The 15107-nt window shown below is 41.8% G+C and overlaps 1 protein-coding gene and 1 long non-coding RNA gene across 11 annotated transcripts in view; one reads left to right on the forward strand and one right to left on the reverse strand.

Moving 5' to 3' along the window:
• Positions 1-15107, reverse strand: part of LOC105832935 (peroxidasin) — a 164417-nt gene that overhangs the window by 23861 nt on the left and 125449 nt on the right. The gene's annotated exons all lie outside the window — the stretch shown is intronic.
• The window catches only part of LOC114255406, a 56427-nt gene that overhangs the window by 11832 nt on the left and 29488 nt on the right, over positions 1-15107 (forward strand). The window lies entirely within an intron of this gene.

Below are 15107 nucleotides of genomic sequence, written 5' to 3' on the forward strand. Positions count from 1 at the left end.
CGTTACAGTTTACATGCTGCAACAATTTGATATTCTAGACAATTATATGAATTATTACAAGAATAAGATTAAATTATTTATTGTCAACTCTATCATGTGATAGATTTAATCCAGGAATACTACTATAGGTAAATTTTTACTCAAATGTTAAATCAAAGTTTATACGTGTTTTAAAATTTTAATAGCTTAAAAAGAACATTTAATAAGATTAGTTTACGTTAAAATAGTGTTAGCTGAAATTTATTTTAACACTTTGCCATGTAGACACAAAAAATGAAACAAAAATAATATTAATGCAAGAAAAGTAAATAGCACTCCAAAGTCAATAATTATGTCGTATGTAATTATGTCTTATCTAAGATATTATTCAAGTGACATCATCTAAGTACAACAAATTATGTGGGCAAATACTTTCGCACCGGACTGTCGTGCATGTTACAAATATACCTTGTCAATAGCAATCGATCTTTAACACTTTCTCAAGTCCCTTGAGATAGAAACTCTCCTGTGATCTCTGCACTTCCAGGTCGCACGAAAGAAATTGACGAAACGATTACGTCAAGGGAAACGTACAGGAATAATACGAAATAACGAATGCACGATTGTGTGACAAGTGACCTAAAATAAAATCACGAAAGTTCGTATTTTACGACATAAATATCCTGTATTTAGTTGAAACGGAGTTCAACATCTACCGGATCATATACTTCATCGTCAAATGAAACATGATGCGAATAACCCACTATTATCTCATAGCATTGGCTGAACTTTTACCGCGCGTAGTCCTGCGATTTAATGTGCGAAACTTTGGAATGAGAACAAATGCACCGAATATATGATTGCGACGTTTCGCGAATTATTCCCGCAGGACATGGCTTTAAAAGGGAGCGGTACCTGTTACGAAAAAATTCATTTCTCGTAATACGAAATTTTTGCTAAAAAATGATAAAAAATAGTCGCGCAGTTAGATTGCATTTAGACTCATTCTCTCAGCTCAAATTTGTTAATTATAAATTTAAATACATAAATAAAACAAAAACAGCAGTAAATTAGCAAAAAAATGAAAAAAATGGCGTGTATTTTTGCTTTATGCATTTTTTCTTTTTATGATTCTCATAGTAAAACATAACGCTGAAATATAAAACATTCTCTTTAACGAGCATTTGTATTCACGAAAGGATTGACAATCGACATGAGTGACATCGAAATAATATCTTAATTTAAAAACCAAAAAGCGCGGAGCTTCCTTTAATATTAAGCACCGTTATCCTCTCGTTTTTATTGCGCCACGCTTTTTCCTTCCATCCCTTTGCAACTTCCGTCATCAGGAAGCAATTCAGTGCATTTCTGTATGCCAATCTCCTTGTCTGCTTATTCCTGTTTGCGTAATGCCAAAATGTAAGCACTAAAACTTTCTCATTCCGGCGACCTCTTCATAAAGTCTTAACTACGGAAGTAATCTCGTGCCTGATTCCAGCATTTATATTTTACAACTGCATTCGACGTTTCAATCTAAAATTACTTTTCAAATTAAACTGCCATGAAAAGAGTCAATGCTCTTGATAGCATTTCTATCTTTAAATAGATCTATCTCTCACATTTTAATGATTAATCTAAATGCCAATACACTTTTCGATAGAACAAAATTTTATATAATGAACGAAATAATAAGCGCGACAAATACCGCTTGATCTGTTTTAGCAAATAAATTTAAAAATCTAGAAATTAGAGCGAGAGAGAAAGAGAGAATAATTTGATATATTATGCAAAAATTGTGTTTGTGACAGTTATAGTTCTGAAAAACACAGTCGTTATAACATGTTTCCCAAATAAATGTAATGTTACAGAATAAAAACGTAAACGATCGATTTGCACAATGCACAAACCCAGAAAGTTAATGAGCAAGTGCGACGGTCATTTATATTCCACGGCCATTGATGCTCTACCAATATTTACGTTCATAGAAAGCAATAATTTTCCGACAAAGGAATGCCTGTGACTGATTGAAATACTGCCGACGTAAACGCGAGCAGCGTACATACATTTTTCAATCAACTTTGACACGTAAATGGCACACTTCTGCGTATTGATTATCTTTTAATGTAGTTTTCATTTGCGAATTATAAGGAAATAACGTCAGCAAGATAGTCTTAACTCTAGATACACACTTATTTTTCATATACACAATTACCTCTACGGAACTCTTGCCAGTCCTTTCATAATGTACATTTACTATATTACAATTAATTTTTTTAACATATTCATCGTAAGTAAACTAAAAAAAATTTCTATTTACTCAAAAGTAGTCTAGAATTATAATAAATATCGAAAAGCATGCGCAAAAAAATATTAATTACCTATTAATACAAGAAAAATGTCATTTTACTACATTACTCGAAAAATGTACAATTTTTTGCTAATAAAGATAAATAACAAAATTTTTTATATTAAAAAAAAAATATATATTTCAAAGTATCAAAAAGACTAGTAATTAAGCACTGATTATTATCAATAAAACTGCAAAGCTTAAATAATAACAAAATTGCAGATTTCTGTTTTCTGATGATTTGATAGATTGGCACAAAAATTCGGAGATTTGTTTTAAAAAATACAAGCTCAACGTTTTTGTAATGCATATTTGTTTATAAATAAATATGATTAATGTAAAATATTTAAAAAAATATTTAAAAAAATATTTACATAGGTGTACACATTTTCTACATTTAGTATGTATCAATAATTAAAGAATAAATTTTATTAATTTATTGAAAAAGGTGGAAAATTTAATAATTTTGTCAATGATAGAGTTTTAAAATTTTATTAAGATCTCAGTGTGTATACCAGCGTTAAATTACAGTATCATTTTAGATGAACAAGAATGGCTTATAAAGGAAAATGAAAAGTATGAAGAAAAATTAAGGTTGTAAAGAGTGAATGGAAGGTTAATAGAACTTTAGTTGCCAGTTATAAATAAAAGGGATAAAGTGATAGGAATGAAAGTGTGAGGGCTCAGATTTTAAGAAAAGTTAAAAAAATAAGGGAGATTAAGGTAAGACTATAATAAAACTATAGTTAAGAGCTAGGGTATAGGATAAGAAAGAAAAATAAGGTAAAAAATAGAAAGTAAGGAGAAGTATAAAGATGTTTAGATACATGGCAGGATTAGTGATGAGGGAAATCAAAAGATATTGTAAACTCAGAGGTAGCGTTATGTCACCTTCTTTAGCAAATTAACGGGTATAAAAAAATGATAGAAAGCTGTACAAATTTCGAGTTATGCAAAGTTAAACAATAACATAAGATGTTGCTAAATGTAGCCCTCTTAACCGTACCGATGATGTTTTAAGGTCGCAGCCCGATGTTTTACGGTCTATTTTTTGAAGTTTTTATATCAAAGTTTACCAATATATTTGCATATATTCTGCAATATATATTTTTTCTTTATTTTAAATAAATTGAATTTCATAACACAAAACGCTGTGTTTTTAATTAAATTTTTATTAAAAAAGACTAATTTTTTAAATTTATTCTTGTTGCGAATATTACCACCCCTACTCATCTTCGATCCATTATGCGGTGTCGTTACATTTCATAAATAACATTCAGTGTAATAAATATTTCGTAACTTTGATTGTTGAATCCATTGGAGAACATTTTGATGAATACATCGTTACATTTTCAATTTTAAGTATTGATTATAACAAAAATATTGTATAAAATTTAAACGGGTGGTCATAATACAATCTCTTTTTCTCCAATATGCCAATGTCTACTGGCAGGATGTAGAACATTATGCATCCACAGAATTCGAATTACCTTAACGCTCAACGTAGCGACAGATATGCTAATGCGGGGGAGGGGGAAGGGGAAGGAAGAGGAAGAAGAGATCGTGTCACGCCACGGCAGTCGCCGGCACGAGGCTCGAATTAAAGCGAGGACTGTTCGAAGTCGCGGCATCTGTTGTAGCTGTTATCCCGGCATGCCAATTTGACAGGCGCCGCAATTGCGACGCTCCAGAAATGTCGAGGGGGGAAGGAAAAAGGCTACGGTCGATTTTTCAGTCTGACAGCTCCAGGGGGTGCGCGGCGCGTCGCGCGTCGTTTCCCCGTCGCTGTCCGTCGCGGCGCATCGCAATAAGGGTCGGGAGGGATGAACGCAAGAACGTTACGCCTGCATCTCCTTCACGGTTTCTTTTTGAACGCCCGTAGAGAGGTAAACACAGCACCATGGCATGATTAAGTAATCCGCTCTCGTCTCCCTCCCGGCCGCCGCCGCCGCCGCCGCGTCGTCCTCCCATCGGAAGGACCTTCCCCTCGCGCAAAATTGCGCCGGCCAGTGATAATACAAGCGAGATGAGATATCGTGCCGTATCCAACTAAACTGAGAATACTACTGGCTCCCGCCGACCCCGTGCCGCGAAAGTTATTACCGCGAGTGGATTTTCAACGCACGGCTTTTCGCATGGAGATCACACGGCAAATCACGTTCGGGTGAATATTTCATGACCGTATACGTCTCGCATAATTCATCATTCCGCTTTATTCCCGCCGACCGCCGGAACTTACATCGTCTCTATTATACTTATCCCATTGTAAAAGCCATCGTTTACCACTCCTCGCGTGTGACTTCCGTAAAACGGGTCTCACTCGATGGGCTTAACGAGAATACAATTTATAAGATTTATATAATAGGATTACGTAACGCAATAAGCCCGTAATAAGCCCGTAAGAAAAGCCCGCCGAGTCACGATTCGGTCGTTCGTGTTGCAATCCCTGCGACACGCGACAACAATTGCGAAGCAAAAAGGGAGGAAGAGGGAGAAAGAGTGAGAGCGCCAGCGAGACATCCGTCACTCTCTGTCAGTGCATACAACGTACCCGCGGCACGCGACAACTCACTCGTTTACCGCCTTATTAAGAGGCAAAAAATTCATCGGGCTGTTTTGGTCAACTGAAGATCGTATCCGGCGAACGCGTATTCCCTTCGAACGTGTCATTAAAGCGTCATCGTCGAATCGAAAATCCGCGTGGAGTAGCTCGTCGCGTAATAGCATTACGCGAATAATTGCAAGCGGATGATTACTTAGAGGAAAAGTTTCGCCTCGGCGTTTCTCTCTCGGCGAGGGAAGAAGAGCGTCTCCATTACGATGGCGTTGCTGAATCTCTCTCGTATGCCTCAGCACGCCCGAGATGTATCGCTTGTCTTTAGTTAAAGGCCCCGTTGTCGCCTCCGACGGGCCATTAGACCGACGACGACGACGACGACGGCGGCGGCGGCGGCGGCGGCGGCGCAGACGACGCGCCGCGATTTCCCTGCATTATTAGCAGCGACCTAGCGTTGCGGCGGCGGCGGCGACGGCACTCGATAGCTAGCGCGCGATTCACTCGAATGAATAATCCCGGAGTATCATCGCCCACCATTCCGAACGTAACGCGCGTCGTCTTCTTCGCGTAGCGTCTCGCAAAATAACTCTAATGAACCTCCTCCTCCCCGCGCTTGTGCCACGCCTTTTTACTTTTCCGCGACGGTGTCTTATATTTCCCGTGTTATATCTCGCTTTTTCGTATCTTTCAGTACGCTTCATTGGCGCGTCGCTCCTCGCGCGCGGCTCCTTAATTTCCTGTCTCGTGATTTTTTTATGAATCGGCACTTAGCGCCGTTGTTTCCCCGTGTTGCCGTCAAAGCCATCATCCGCGCGACAGCTTATTAGCCACAAAACACTTTTGCCGCGAGAGTCCTCCCATCCCTCTCGCGTACATCCCCGCGTAGATGTAATCTTCTCTCCGGTTAAAATAATTTCCGTCGCCGCTTTTTCTGCCTCTTTCGCATTTTTCTGTTCCGCTTTCTTGTGGAATTGAAAGTTTCGCTTGCACAAATTTATCCATTTACACATCGCAAACGATAACTTCTTGTCGAAACGATATGCACTACCGGTTCTTTGTGAAACATTATACCATCGTATCGGACAAACCCTGGAATGTTCACAGCGGTAAATTAGCATCCGCATCAAGGGAGGTCAGCTTGTAAAGAAGAGGTTCTCATTGTTCCTCCGCGCTGCACCTTGCGCAAATAGTTCGGCAAACCGCCATCCATTAAACTAAACGTTGTTTTCAAGTCAAAATACAGCTATTAAACTTTTTATTCTTTTGTTAAAATTATTCGCATACTTTTAAACTAACAACTGTAGAAAATTTTGTTGATTTGTAATTATGTAAAAAAATAAACAATTATTTTGAAATTGTAGAATTTTATATCAATAATTATATATATATTAATTATAATTTGGCGTACAAAATGCAATTTTAAAATAATTATTTTTCTATGTAATCACGAGCAAGTAATTACTTTACAAATTTAGTTTAAAAGTCTAAAGTTTAAAGTAAATAAATCAATGGTTAGCTTTAATTGATTTTAACTTTGAAAATTTTTTTAATTATTAAAGCTTAATATAGATTCAAGTAAAGAAAATTATTTAAATGATTACTACGGCCATGATATTCGTATATCAAAATATTCAAGTCTTATTGAAGTAGGAGATGGTTGCTTAAAGTGAACCGATTACTTATATCACATCCCATTAATTCTTTTTGTCAGTAAAGAGAACATAGCCATTAGGTACATGCTTCATGTTTTTCCCCCTTGATGTTTTAGGTACCTATTACCTTTTAAAGCTAACTGAAAAGAGGAAAGTTAACCGAGTATTCGCTTTTCTCAGCAATAAAATTGATTTATTTCTGTGCACAGTAAGCAGATTTCTTATGTCGCTAGTCGTCTAACGAATCAAATGCGTTGAAAACCTTTAATAAAATCTAAAATCACGCGTCGTAGCCAATGTATTTTCTCGATGCTGGAAAGAATAACCGCATTTGCAGCAGTTTACTTACGTGTAATCGTTTCGCTGGCATTTGGTAAGAGAACTTTTTGCCCATTAGTAACAGCAAGTAACGCCCGGCAATACAAGTACGCGGATGATGTCAGCATTCACGCGACGTCACGTATCATTTTTATGTTACGACGGACGGAAACGCTAGATTTGTTTGCCGCGAATCGGCAATGACCAGCACGAAGGGAAAATGGCAGCTTACGGGCGGAAGCGGCATCGAATTCCAAATGTTGTATATTCCAAGTATATAGAATATATGTGTGCAGAAAGCGAGCTCGGCGAGGATGATATTAGAAGCCTTTTGTATGCAACTCGATACGTATGCTCTCTGCATGTACCGCAGATATCGAAGTTTTCTCTCATACTCCCATCTTTTCGCGTCTGTCGATGTGCGCAAAAGTGTCCGGGAGGAAAAGGACGACAGAGAAAGAGAAAGAGAGAAAGAGAGAGGGAGAGAGAGAAAGAAGCAGAAAGCCGCGACTGTAAATCGTTGCATACGTTCAGACTCCGCGCGTTTATGACGAGCACATCCCAACCGTGGCGGGAATTTTTCTGACCACACGTGCGGCGAATTATCCTCGCACCCCATTTTTTTTCATCTCCGAAACGCGCCTCCGTTCTGGCGCTTCCGTCCCGATAAAAGGGGTGACGACAGCTTGGACGACGAGCAAAATTGAAATATCGCGAACCGCGCCCGGGTACGCGCAAGAATAATAATTAATGCCACGACTTTTATCGCCGCAGCAGAGAGAATAATTGAATCGTTAAACGCAGCAGCCACCGGACCGTCGCTTTTCATCCCGATTGTAATGAGAAGAAAGCAATTTCTCATTCAGAAGTACGCGTTACGTCGTGCGGAGAGAAATCGTGCGATGTATATAAAAATTAAACGGCGTTGCGCCACTCAACGATGATTACATAACTGTAAATATTTTGTAAGCGTCTCGACAAATGAAGATGTCACCTACGTGTTTTAATTTCCCATGGCGATCACTCGAGGCTGATCGTCTCTTTTTTTTTTTCTTTTTTCATTTCTGTACACTTCGAGCTCCGATTGAATTCGCACTCTTTGATACGACACTCGGTGCTACCGAAACGCCAAGGTCTACAGAGAATATCTAAGAAAACAGGATATATATATATATATATATATATATATATATATATATATACTTTTCTCCCGAAGCAATAAACCCGGCTCGTCTCGCGTGCGATGTCCATCCTTTGCCTTTGATCCTAACTTTTTATTTTGCGCGACAGTTTCCACGTCGTTTCGAACCGTCGGGTCAACTGCCTGCGATGCCTACAGTCGCAACACAGTGCCGGAGAAAATCTCTCGAAGAAAATCGTGTCGTTATTCACAGTTGAAAGTCAGAGGAAACAGTTAAAGCTCGCCAAGTAGAGATCCGGTTTCCTCCGGAGCGCAAAAATGAAATGAAGTCTGGTCACCCCATTAAAGCTGCATAAAAAGAAGTCGGGAGATGCAGTTTCGCGTTTTTTTTTTTTGTTTTTTTTTAGCGAATACTCTTATATAATACCAAAATCGATACGCGAGTGTAGAGGGATAAACCCGCACGAATTTCTCGACCGCAGGTATAGGGAAATCGGAGGTGAACGCAGACGCCTAAAATCAGGCGTGCACAGTCTCCTTTGTGCAATAAAATAACAGGAAGCCTCTCGAAATATAAGCCCGAGCCCGGTCTTACATGCAGAAGAATATCTCGCGAAAACTTTGAATTATAGCCCATAAAAACTTTGCGAGCCTGGACGATTAAGTCGCCGCATAATATAGCGGTCGAGCGGTACAGAACCTCCGGCGCGCTATGCGACTACACCTATTCTACACACGAAATGTACTATTGTGTAAGTTATAGTCGTGTCCATTAAATGTTTCACTCTTATACGCTCACACACACACACACACACACACACACACACACACACACACACACACACACACACACACGCACGCACGCACGCGCGCGCGCGCGCGCGAAATAATTTATTTAAACTCTGACCGCAAAAGATTTAACAGTATTTTATTTCAACGAAAAGAACGATTCTTTGTGCATTTGTGACATGTAATTAAACAGGATGTGATAGATACATGATTATGGGAAATTTTTAAAGAGCTGGGATTTTTACGTAAACCGTCTATGGATACGTGACTGTATGTGGCTGTGCTAAAAATAAATATACAATGTAAAAAAATCATATAAATACATAATAACATAAATAATATTTGTAAAATTACACAATTTATAGTGGAAATATAAACATTTTTAGTATTCTTCTTATTATTATTATCTTAGTATTCTTATTTCTGATTATGCAAATGTAACTTTTCGTTTAATATAAAAATATATTTGCACAACAACAACAACAAAATTTTATATATTCTACTGTCAATTATGTAAATTTTGCATATATTATTTATGTAATTTTAAATACCCTTTTTTATAGTGTACTTCTCTCTTCAAAGCATTAACGTTTCTACCTGTATGTTTGAAACGAAATCAATTAAGTCTCTTCATTAAAATTTCAATCACACCGGTGATCTCCGGTGCGTCTCACGTAAACAAAAAGGAAGGTATCGTGAAGGAATTACGAGAGGAAAAACGAAACAGTTTTGCAGTGGATCATAATGCACACGTGGGCTGGCGCATAAAACAAGAAGTCTGATAGCGCAGAAAGCAGTGCATTGTTTACGGACGGCATTAACGTCACTGCAGCGACCGAAAACAATTAAGATACAGGCTCACAATCAGGTCTCCCCCTCCCCCGTCCGCCGCGCTCTCGCGTTTAGAAGTAAAATCAGCGTATTTCTCGGCGCTTAATCCGCGCCACCGGCCGGGAAAATTGTCTCCTACAGGTGCGGGAGCGATTTCGATAAAGCACCTCGTCAATTATGCCGACCCTTTTGTCGCGTTATCAGTAAAGAATCTCACGCCACTGTGCCAGGAACACAGGCCGTTTCAAATGGATTTGTTTGTTAGACGTTCGTTAGAGGTCAGCCATAGTTGAACGTGTCAGATATTTATCGAAGAGCACAAAGCATGAAAGCGCGGCGCTTCTATGAAAGGGAACGAGAACTGGAGCAGTTAGAGTTTCTCCCGCGCGACATATTTTTCCGCTGTCCTTTCATTAAAGAGGCGCAAAAAAAAATAGTGGTACAAAAAAAAAATACAGCGATAGGGCAAATGAAGTCCCTGGATTTGAAGCCTCGTTAAAACCGTCTCTGGCCGGTGGCACCACGCCAGGGTGCTCTATTGTCCATGATGGATGGTTTTCATACTTCCTTCTCTTCGTACTCTTTTAATAACGGCGGGGGGACAGAACGCGCGCGCGCGCGCGGCTAAATTACATATATTAAAAGTCGGCGCGGACGCATAACTTGTTTTCCGCCGCGCGGTCCGTGCATCCCACGTCCATCCCGCAGCCGCGTGTAACCGCGTATATCGTTGTAGTTATTTTAACAAAGAGAGTTACGACGTATGCATTTCTCTGTGTGCATAACAACTGGATTAATTTATTACGCGACTTTCCCTCGCCTTGGCAAATAATCGCCAAATTTCGGGTGGAAATATCGAGAGAGAGATTTGCGCTGCGTCTCTCTCTCTTCAATGTCGAGCGATATTTTTATTTAATTTTCACAGACTGAAAAAGATACCCTGATAGCGCAGATAGGTTTCTACAACGTGATAGGGACATGGTAGCATCGAAAAGGTTACGGTATTACGTTGCGCTATGTCTCGGACAATGAAACGTCTCTGCTAGATCGTAGCGGTGTCAAAATGTCTGCTTCAATTCGCACGAAACATTTCTGAAATATTAGAGATGTTTGTGGAAGGTCTCGTTGAAGTTGCTACAATGTCCTCTTTAGTTTTATCCGCAATATATCTATAATTATCACATAAAATCACACAAATACACAAAATAAATTACATGATGGTTTTTTTTATTACTAATAAAAAAGTCATATATAAGTCGTTAAGATAAAGAGATACACGTGCATTTTCCGTATCCAAGAAATACGTATATATTTCCTTATCGTAATGAGTGACTTTTTTATTAGAAACGACAAACTTTATGTAAAACTTGTTTTCGTATTTTTACATGTTAATTATAAATATTATATTCTTTATAAGAGACAAATTTGTTCATTCGTCTCAGATTCCTCGTTAAAGCGGTTGTAACGTGCATGACGTGCACTGTCGCGGCGATCAATTCGCAGCAATACGATACATATAATATACGCGCATATTTATTACTTGAGAGATCTCTCTCTCTCAGGAACTTGGCATTTGTAACGTTGTAAAATATTGCAATGCAGAAATACACTTCAAAGGTAAGGTTTCGATCACGATGATTGCAGAAATGCTGCAGCTGCAATGTTTCAAAAAAGACGATCTCAGAGACTCGTTTATAAATATAACGATACACAACTGAGACCTTCGATGCTATACGGCGGAATAATATCGGAATACGGCGATTAAACGTATACTCGATGAAGTCGCATGTGAGATGGCTACAAAGCCAAAGACCGCGAAAAGGGGCGATCGAGTGTACGAAGAATCAATGGATGCGCGGGAAGCGAGGAGGTGAGGGCGGGGAGGGGGTGTGGTGAAGAGACGGTGGAAAATCGACGATAGTAGGGTGAGGGGATAAATTGAGGCGAGGGGGGGGGGGGGACGAGTACCGCTTTAAGAGCTTTTAAGCTCGGCGTTAAGCCGGGATTTATTTCTGACCTGTTTACACCGGGGAAACAATTGACCCATGGCCCAGCGATACCTAGGCTGGTCTCAAGTGTCTACTTCAAGCAGCCCAGACGCGACTCATTCTATCTGACTAACGATCCCGGCATAGCGAACCACTTGCGAAAGAAACAGTTTATTCCCGTTAAATGGACCCACTCGATGTCATTTTGGCGTAAAGCACGACGGCCGAGGATCATTTCGTGGGCTCAATTATCGACGGGTTGGACGGTCGATAGTTTGAACGAACCGTGATACGCGATGATGTTGAAAAACGTTGCACGTGCATTGGCTGCGCCCCAATCTACTCTAAAATCTACCCGCGAAATACAGGGTATATAGTTCGAAATCTCTCTCTCGCGAAACGCCTGATTTCAAATTGGATGGCGCGTTTGTCAAACGATTGCCCATTCAACGAAACCTGATGAGGGAAAGGGAGTGATTAGCGCTCCCGCGCGCGACGATAATTCGAATATCTTATTTGCATTGCAAAATCTCTCAAGCTTATTTGCATTGCAGTCGATTACAGATGGGCGCGCATACGTGTGTATACGTAACGCGTATAATGTCGTAGATTATGGCTGAACGGGCTACGAGCGCGCTAACTACGCGACAGGTCGTATTCGGCATCTCTAATCTCATAGCTCATAGTTGCCTAATCTCGCTGTTGTCGCCGCCTGTAAACGCAAACTGCAATAAAACTTATCCCGCCGCAACCACACGGCCATAATGGCCGTTACGTTCCCGGTGTATCAAACTTCCTAAAGCGATGCGACATGATCGCGCGAGCGCGATTATTTCTCTCTGGAAAATAGCAGGTGCTTTCGTCCCTCCCCCTCCCCGCCTCCACCTTCCTATAAAGATGTTTATTGCCGAGTAGGCAAGCCGTAGGGGAGGGGGGGGAAAAGCCTTTTACAGCGTAAAAAGACCTTTTACGCTGCTATCGACTTCTATAATTCGTATAGCTCAGATAATAAAGTTTTATTTACGTGCGCAACAAACGCGCGCGGCAAGGTGTGACGGCGGGGGTAGGGGGTTGGGGGAGGAGGGCAAAAAATACGAGGCATATATAAGTATGCACGTCGCGGATCGCGTGACAGCCGCGCGCGAAACGCGCGGTGTAATATCACTTATCGGACATTTATCGCGGATTATTTATGTCACTTAACAATCCGAAAGCAGCCCGTGTTTTTGCAAAACACGGGAGATCAAATCACACGTCCAGAGCGCTACCGGACGGAAACTTTTTATTCCGCCACCCCCCCTCCCCCTCCCCGATGTGCGTCGGCGAAATTTATTTTACCTCGCGCCGCCGGGGCGTTGACGTTTGTATTTATATGACATCGCGCTCTCTGTCAGCGGGCGCAATAAACGGGCCGTGAAAATAGCGCGGGCGGGTAGCGGGCGAAAACGAAATTCGCCAACGGCCGCGTTAAACATCCTTGACAGGAAGCGTGCTCGATTGGAAATTCCATAGCCATTAATGGCTTAAAAGAACCGTATGTTTCTATCCGTTCGACGCAATAATGGGCCGGCGTAGTAGTATCGCGTATACTCGGGGCGTTCTAACGAGTTTACCGTGGAATATCCACTACAATTTACCAAAGTTTTTCCAGCCGGGTAACGCTGTAACGACGCGCCGCGACGCTCGTGAATTTATCGAGCACCTGTTCCCTCTCTCTCTCTTTCTCCTTCTCTTCGTACTTACCTACCTACCTGACGGAGGCTCGTAGCTCGTCTCCCGCGCGGATATAAATCCCGTCCTTACAGTTAGAGTGTACGCGTTTGTCACGGATCACGTCGCACTCCGACTTACGTCTGCGAAAGGCGTGGCGCTTGTTGTTCCCCTTTATTCGCTCGCGAAGTCTCTTTAAATCCATCAGCCGGCAGGTCTAAAATTCTAAACACGGCACCAGAGACGCACGGGGGGTACACCCTTGTTAGATACCGTACACCGTACACGATATATCAGTTCGGCACATGGAAGACGCTTAACCCTCGAAATGCCATCTCGTCGAGTACCTGTTAGATTCGCCGACGTCTCTCCGAGTAATTGCGTGCATGCGCCAGCGGCGATACAATCGACCTTTGAAGGAATGCGACCTCCCTGTGTGCGTGCGTATAGCTGAACTTTTCGCGCTCCCGAGAGAAAATCTCCATCGGAAAACGTGAAACGGGCCGGAAATAGCGACGGAAAATAGCAAGAAACGAAGAGGATGGAAAACGATAACTATCATTGCCGAGGTGAGGAGGAACCGCGAATTAATTAACGTGCGACATCTCGTAGTACTTTGCGAGAGGAGGTGGAAATCCGCGGTCGCATAAAAGTCCAATTCGAGTGGACGCTCGAAATGCGGATCCCTGAAGGGGCGACCTCCGCATAAAAGACGGTTAAAACCAAGTGGTTCTGCTATCTGTTCAGCAAATCCCCCTGTCTCTCTCTCTCTCTCTCTCTCTCTCTCTCTCTCTCTCTCTCTCTCTCTCTCTCTCTTTCTTTATTCGGAATCTCCTTCCAAAGATTCGCGATGCAACATTCGTAAAGGGGGCAAAAAGTGGCGGAAACGTGTGCCTCCTTTCGCTCGACAAACCCGAAATGGAAGGAAGCCGTGCCATGGAGAAGGACGAATAAGGGTCGGAGGGAGGAGAGGGGACGTAACACACGGGGACGGGTGGCACGGACGGAAGGCACGCAGAAAAGGGTAGAAAAAGTCTAAAAGTACTCGACGTCGGTAGCGGAGTTTGCGTAAAGGGGTTTAGGTAAATTGAAAATGGAATTAAATTCCCTGGGCGCTGCTCGAGAGAGGATACACACGGTGCACGCCCGGAAAGTCGAGAGAGGAAAGATGTACTCGTTGTTTCCTTTTTCTTTTCCTTCCCTTCCCTTCCTTTTTTCCCACCTTCTCCCAACCACCCCATCCCCCCTTCCCCCCGCTGCCTCCTTCATCCTCCCTTGTTACACCCCCTCTTCTTCCCCCTCCTCCCCCGTGTCGTTTCCATCCCGTTCCATCTTTCGAAAGTCATCCGCGAACGTGTGATGCGAGTGCGACGCGAGTAAGGTACACACAACGAGCTCACTCGGTGTAAATGGGCGTGCGACGCGGAGTGCCGTGTTCTTCCTCTGGTAAATATGCTCGCATAAATATACGTATGCGCGCTTTCTCTCTCTCTCTCTCTCTCTCTCTCTCTCCCCCTCTTTTCGCAACGAAATATGCACGCGAGTTGGGAAACGACAGGGCAAAGATATAGGACGTGCGTGCGAAGGGAAAATATTGAAGAAATCGACATAACATGTCGCGCTGCAGTCGTCGCGTTGAACGGCGTTAAATCGCGATACCCGACGCACCGGAGGAAAATTGCATTGCCGTGTTTACGCGACGTAAAACTAAAATTAAGGACACGCTCGAACACGCCGCACCCTCGAACGTCTATGCAAAATTCGCGCGCGGCGACGTGCTTCAAAAATGTTTAGC

This window comes from Monomorium pharaonis, chromosome 10 (assembly GCF_013373865.1).
Source record: "Monomorium pharaonis isolate MP-MQ-018 chromosome 10, ASM1337386v2, whole genome shotgun sequence".
Classification (NCBI taxonomy): Eukaryota; Metazoa; Arthropoda; class Insecta; order Hymenoptera; family Formicidae; genus Monomorium; species Monomorium pharaonis.